Source organism: Scyliorhinus canicula, chromosome 19 (assembly GCF_902713615.1).
Source record: "Scyliorhinus canicula chromosome 19, sScyCan1.1, whole genome shotgun sequence".
NCBI lineage: Eukaryota > Metazoa > Chordata > Chondrichthyes > Carcharhiniformes > Scyliorhinidae > Scyliorhinus > Scyliorhinus canicula.
Genome location: NC_052164.1, coordinates 26,387,305 through 26,394,895, shown reverse-complemented (window position 1 = coordinate 26,394,895; position 7,591 = coordinate 26,387,305).

The following is a 7,591-nucleotide window of genomic DNA, read 5'->3' as shown; positions in this document are numbered from 1 at the left end:
ACCCCCAATCCGACGCACGACCCATTCAATTTGATGAACCATTTTTTTTTGGTGCAACCCATTCTTCTCAAAGCAAAGCACATCAGAGCCTGAAAAGAGGGTGGTGGTGGGGGGAGTGGTTTGTGTGTTTTTGGCTGCATTTCAGAGGCTGATACAGAGCAAAGAGACACGTTGAAGCCTTGACTGGGTCACAGAGGGGCTGGCACCATTTCAAGTGCTGGGAATGGCCTCACTTTTACTAACCCAGCCTACACGTAATCATTTTTATTGATATGCCAACTCATCAGGTTTTTTTTCCTCCCCCTCTCCACTCCAGAAAGGAAAACTTAACAGCAGCCAGCTCAAAAGTAAGGACCTCGTCAAGAAAGCAGGGAAGAGAAAAAAGTTATCCTAAACTAAATTTGAAAGGACCCAAGTTTAAAAATATATATTCTGCCAATTACCAATAATCGCTCCGGTTTAAACACATTCCGCGTCAGCTGTCTTTGTAAATGTTCTCAGAAGCTTTGTGCTTCAAATGCATTTTATTTATTTCCCGTTATCACATAATCTTTTGCTTGTGGGGTGAGTATTCCGAAGCGGTGCAATGGGGGCTCAGGGCTCGCTTTGGGTCTGCATTGGCCCATCTGCTGAACACCAGACACTTGCCACTTAACAGTCTCTCTGTTGCCATCAGCAACCGTAGATTTGAAATATTAAAACACAAGAGTCGAAAAGCCTGGCGGCGTTTCGCCAGAAGGAAGGTTCTGCACAGCGAAAACTCGTTCGGTTTGATTTGCAAATCCGCTCTGCCTCCCACTGCAATAATGTCACTCAGAGTGAGCCACTGACATTGCCATTGTCCCTCGCCAACAACTTGACTTCAAACATTGTCAGCACACACCTGCCCGTGATAATGAGCGCTCCCTTTGATGTCCAGCACCCACATCTGGATGAGGTGTTGTGGGGGTTGGGGGCTTGTGAGGGGGAGGGGGGGGGGGGCAGTCTCAGTGCACAGTGACATGTGGCAAGGTTGCTGCTGCTTTGAACGAGAACATCGAAATGAGAGGAGAGCAGAATCTTCCTGCTTTCAATATTTAATGGGAATGTCCATCATTGTTAGTATAACTTCAGCAACAACAACAACAAACGGGCACCGTGAGGATATTCTGTGTGGCGATGGGGAAAGTGGGACATTTGAAGTGGGAATCTTAAACTAATAGGTGTTACTTGCTGCAATTTAATAAGAGCGCTGGGATACACACACATAGACATCATCTCAGAGCCTTAGGGAGAGAAAACACCTCAAGTGACAAATTCGTTTCAGAGCAAACTCGGTGCGAATTTAATGCCTCAACTGGGAGTGAATCAAAGATGTGCCAAAGCCAGCATCCTAATCTCTAACGGGCTGATTTCTGTCTCCGCCAGATAACCTCGTCTCATAACCTGAAGTTCATCACAAGACGAAAGACCCTGTTTGAGAGTCAAGGAGGGTGTTAGCTTCGACCCACTTGTGACCGGGTAGTTAGGGGAATGATAGGAGACAGTAAAACGCTGTAATATCACCCACATGATTGAGGGCGACCGAGGAGATCCCCCCCCCCCCCCCCCACAGTCCGGGGAAGGCAGAGACTGCACGATTTCTGGGGGGCATGGGAGGTCTGTGGGACGGGACAAGGGCGATTCAAGGCAGTTTGACTGCATTTTGAACGTGTGGTGCTTTGAATGTGATGCTTTGGGGGGCAGCGGGGGTTGGGGTGGGGGTGGGGGGAGGTGTTGTAGACGCTGCGATTAATACTAATGTCACCAAAAGTATCCTGAGATGTTGCATTGATTGAATCCATTTCGCTGTGGAACAAGATTTAAAGCCCCCCCCCCCCCCTCCCTTGTTAGATGCTCATGGCCCAAGGGCACTTTGCTTATTGCCACCAAACCACATTTGGAATCACTGAAGTCGCCTCTCTCTCCATCATTGAGCTGAACACCCCCTACACCCCTCCCCTGCCACGCCACTGACTGAAGCCTCTGAGCTCAGGAGGCTCCTTGCTACCAACCTCCCTTATTTAATGATGAAAGAATTGTCCATTGCGAGGATCAGTGAGCCACTGACAGCAAAGTCGGTATAGTCGGTGATCTCTCTCCCCCCCCCCCCCCCCACCACCACCCCCGGTCAAACTTTCGCTTAAAGTTAATCAGCGGAGAATATACCGATATAGTGCAGAGAAATGATTACAAAAGGGGTGTTGGGTGGGGATAGGGGGTCAGTCATCTCCAAACTAGTTTAACTCACTAATGAACTCACTAAAGCCTCCCAGGGGCGTTAACCATACAGTGATCAAAAATCCTATCGAAGGATATTGTGAACTTCATTTGGGGGCGGGGGGGGGGGGGGGGGGGGGTTAGATAGCATTACCGACAATAAAAAAAGAACAATCCCACAAAAATGTGACCCCCCCCCCCCCCCCCCCCCCCCGGCTCCCTCCAACTTGGTACAATGAAGTGGATTCTGCCTCTGACACCGAGTAGACTGTCCAACATCTGGGATGCGTTACAATCGCTTACATCAACACTATTCCCGCTGCAGATGGGATGAATTAGTTAACATGTTTGGGGATTTTAAGTGGGAAGGAATGTCAGACTCCACGGATTGGAGGCACAAAAAAAAATCGACCGTTCGGATTAAAAAAAAATCGCCGAATCGTTTCTTTTCTTTCGAAGTTTTGGTGAAATGGAAAATTTAATGTTGCCTTTTTTTGTCCAGTCTGTGTGGGCGCGAATGTCACTCGGCGCGGTAAGAACACTGGCGCTGCCCGCAGTGTCGACGTGGGATTGTCTCAGCTGTAGGGGTGTGTGTGTGTGCGAGGGGCCAGTTCCCCCTACAAAGGGTTTACAATCATTTCAGGCCCCACCCACCCTTTCAGACCTTCGTTTTACAATCTGCAACTCCAGGAAAAAGGTTCCAAAACCTCACAAAAAAGTTACTGAAAAGGACTTCCTTCGTTTTCAACTTTTAAAACTTTAAGTAAAACGCATTTATCACCTGGGCTATTGGTTTGGTAGTGGCCAGGTCTGAAATGTTACAAATTTATAATTTGTACTGCATCATTTTTTTTACTTAAGAAAATCTTGTGGGCTCTGAAAAATAGATTTGATTGACTGATCACAACTATTATTAAAGTATGCCCACTTTCATATTGGTCGCTGATTAATACTTTCTCATACTTTCAATTGTAAGAAAGGGGAATAGGGTCACGGGACCAGAAATAGGCCAATCAGCCCCTCAGCATTGCCCTGCTATTCCATTATCTCACAGCTGATCTGTACCTTCGTCCTATTTAAGAACATGGGAAATAGGAACTGCAATAGGTCTTGGTGCAAAGTGTCTCTTCATATACATTCAAAATGAAACTTTGTTTAATGCCCCCTTCCCACAAGGAATTAAATATATTGGTATGTGATTAACAGCAGGGTCTATCAACCCTGTTCTGCCATTGAATAAAGTCATTGCTGAACTTCAAACGCTCTTTTCAATATTGGGCTTATTTTGCCTTATCTATGTGGTAAATGACTGATGACTTGTTCCAAGATGATGATCCCGAGTTCCAGACCCTACAAACAGGGGGGAACAATTTTTCAGCGTGTATCTTCTCAAGCCCTGTGAGGATTTCACTTGTTTCAAGATCATCTCTCATTCTTCTAAACTCCGGATAACAGGCCGATTCCACACAATTTCTCCTCATTGGACAATGCTCTCATCCTACAAATCATTCGAGTGAACTTTGGTTGCACCCCATGTCAGTTTATCTGAGACCACAATTACATCTCCACGTTTGGTCTCACCAACGCCCTATAATTGCAAGAAGATTCTCTTACTCTTATACTTCAACCACCTTGCAAAAAAGGTTAACGTATCATTTGCCTTTCTAATCGTTTGCTGCACTTGCTTTCTGTGATTCATAGACAAGTTCTCTCAAATCCCTTTGAATACCAGCTTTGACTAGTTTCTCACTTTCTAAAATAATTTTGCTTTTCCATGTTTCATACTAAAGTGAAATCATTTTGCGCTTCCTCGCACTCTATCTGCTACCCTCTTGTCCAATCAGTTAACCATTCATTATCCCTTTGCAATCTATTTGCATCCACCTTACAGTTTAGTTTGCCACCTATCGAAAATGAATGAATGAAATGAAAATCGCTTATTGTCACGAGTAGGCTTCAATGAAGCTACTGTGAAAAGCCCCTAGTCGCCACATTCCAGCGCCTGTTCGGGGAGGCTGGTACGGGAATTGATCCGTGCTGCTGGCCTGCCTTGGTCTAATTTAAAAGCCAGCAATTTAGCCCAGTGTGCGAAACCAGCTCCTCAGTCCTCCTTATCTAGGTCAATGCTGTAGATTGTAAACAACTGAGGCCCAAGCACTGATCCTTGTAGCACCCCACTAGTTACAGTCTGCCATCCTGAAAATGAACCATTTATTCTGTGTAATGTTTGCTAACCAATTCTCATACTATACTAATATGTTACCTCGATCTTATGAACCCAAATTTTGTACAACATTTTCTGTGTGGCACATAATTGAATGTCTTCTGAGAATCCAAGTATGTTTCATGCATGGAATCTTCCTTTTCTATCTTGCTAGGTGCACCTTCAGAAAATCTAATAGTTTTGTCAAACATAAATTACTGTTCACAAAACGTTGTTGAGGTGACCTAGTCATATTGCAATTTTCCAGGAGCCCTATTACTGTATCCTTTGTAATATATTTCATCATATCCCAATACTGATAATCTGTGGGGGGGTTTTCCCCTTCTTCTTGAGCATTTGAGTTCCATTTGCTATCTTCCAATGCATGGGACAGTCCTAGAATCTGGTGAATCCTGGAAAATCAAAACCAATACATCCACTATTTCTTCAACCATCTCTTTTAAACGCTAGTGTGGAAGCCATCAACCATTTGTTACCTTATAGTCCCATGAATGGTTACACTATTTTTTCTTCACTAATATTAATTAAGCTTTGCTGAAAAAAGAGACATACTATCAATGTTTTTGTTTCATTCACAAAATGGCGGACATGTTCCTTGAAGAAGACGGGTCCCTGTGTATGAATTTATGCAGCTTCTCGCAAGTGTAAGTGAACCACATTGCGAGCCTGACTGATAATCTTAAATAGTTTGTTAACTCTGAGCACATTCAGGATTGTTCAGCAGGTACTGCCCAATCATGAAATCACATCTCATATTTGACATTATATTCTTGCAATAGTTTTGCAAGCATAGGCTCGTTTAATACAATCAGTACTCTCTGCCTGTTGATAACAGCTGAGTGGACATGTCCAGGCACTGCACCTTTTTAAAAGTTAAACAGAAGAGTAGGGGAGAATGAATCCTGGGTCCATTCTTCATAGCAAAGGACCGGACAATCAGAGTTAACCTGCAAATACATCAGCACCCTTTTTGAATACAGTATAAATTGTTGTTCTCTTTGAAATTTGGCATTCTTGCATCTGTCCTGATGAATACATGGCAAAAAGCTTTTCAGCAACACTCAAGTTGCCAATTTAAAAATCTGAGATTAATACAATTTTGTTCCCAACGATACTGGAAGATATGGGAAATGATGGGCATGCAAATTTACATCACAGATCTCATTGAATGCCAGAACAGGCTTGGGGGTTTAAATGTTCTTTATTCCTGTTCCTATGTATCTTATTTCAAATAATTATGAAATTATTTGTTAAATTATTATTATTGCTTATCTACCGTCATAGTCTTCCAACCACCTTGCCAATTTATCTCAACTAACTCATCTTCATCCTTAATTGACTTTTTTTGAGTTGAAATTCGTAGGGTGCGATCTGCCGGCCATGTTACACCCGAACAGGGCAGCGATGCAGCTGGTAGATGCCAGGAGAGGCCTCCCTTGGGCTTCCTGACAGCCGTTATGCCTGGCAAGATCTGATTAGATCTTGGTGAGACGTCGCAACCTGGATCCTGCCCACAGTGGACATGATCCAGTCTCGCAGAGTGAAGTCGGATTAGAAACTGAGTTACCTCTGTCTTTGCCAGATTGAATAACCACCCGGAATCTACCGGCCTCACCGAGGAGACCCTAGCCGGGCGCCATTCATTGCTAGTCCCCTAAAACAGGCACAAGGAGGACTGGTACCTGGGCGATCAGAGGCCCCCGGGTAGCCGACCTCTGTCCAGACTGGCACACTGGCACTGTTGGTGGCACCTCAGCACTGCCAGCATGGCACCCTGGCACCCCACATCCCCACAGCATTCCCAGCACCCCACACCGCACCCTTTCACTTCACTCCTCCATTCCCCGATCAAACCCTCTGCCCTCTACAGGTTTTATCTTCCAGCCCTCATTGCCCCAAAAGCCACTGCAAGCCTCCCACTTGATGCCCTCACAATCTTCACTATCGATTTACCCTTGCCAACGCAGAGTCTCCAGGCTAGCTGCCATTCTTCTGCTCCCCTGCCTTGTATTGTAGAGTTAAACAAATTGTGAGACTTTGAAATTCTTTTCCTCAAAAAGCGGTTGAAGCAGAGTCGTTGAATATCTTTAAGGCAGAAGTAGATGACTTTATAGATGACTGCACCAAGCCAACTGGTGTGTGCCACCTTTAAACAAATGGGAACCGAGTGCCACCAGCTTGAGTCTCTCGTGTGTCACTGACTTTATCTTGGTGGGTGTAATGGGCCAGGGTTTGGAAAACTCCAAAGTATATCATGGAGTTCACTTGACCCACAACTTTTAATAGATTGTGGCTATGGGAGCACAAGGGCCTACTTTACAGGTGTGATGCAACAGAGTTATAAATTACCTTTAAAACAAAATCATGTTTATTTATGAATCCAGTTAACACTTTATACACACAAGTAAACATCTTAACAACTATCAACACCATTAATCCCCACAGATACAATATTCTATAAGTAATCCTTCATAACTTTCCTAACAACATCCATATGTCCAAAAGACCATTTGTACAGAAAGACAGCAGGTTTAAATTCTCTACAGAAACAGGTATTACGTTGAAATTCTCAAATGATCTGGAGACAGTCTTTAGATTGCAGAGAGAGATCAATGCACCTGCTTGCTGTGACGGCAGCTTCTTCAACTCTGAAAACGAAACTAAAACATACAGACACAAACCAGCTTTTTGCTCAAAGCAAAAGTAAAAGCAGAGTCATAGCTCAGCTCCACCCACACACTGGCATCACTACAGCTATTTGATAAACACCCATTTCTTGAAGGTACTCTCACATGACAGTGGGCCTTCATTGAAAAAGGTTTACCTGAATGAGTATTGATGGCTTGCAAACGTATCACAAGGATGAACCCACCACAGACCATGTGAGGTTTGACATGCCACAAATATGCTGCTGACTTTCTATCTGTATCCCAACTCTCTGGCAATCTGCCATTCTCACCTGGTCTGCCCTACCTTGTTTCCAGACCCACATTAATGTGGTTGACTCTGCACTGCCCTCTGAAATGGCCTCAAGCCAAGGGAAATTAGGGATTGGTAATAAATGCCGCTCTTGGCAGTGATGCCCACATGCTATGATAGAATGAAGAGAAAAGTTGATAGATGGCAAAA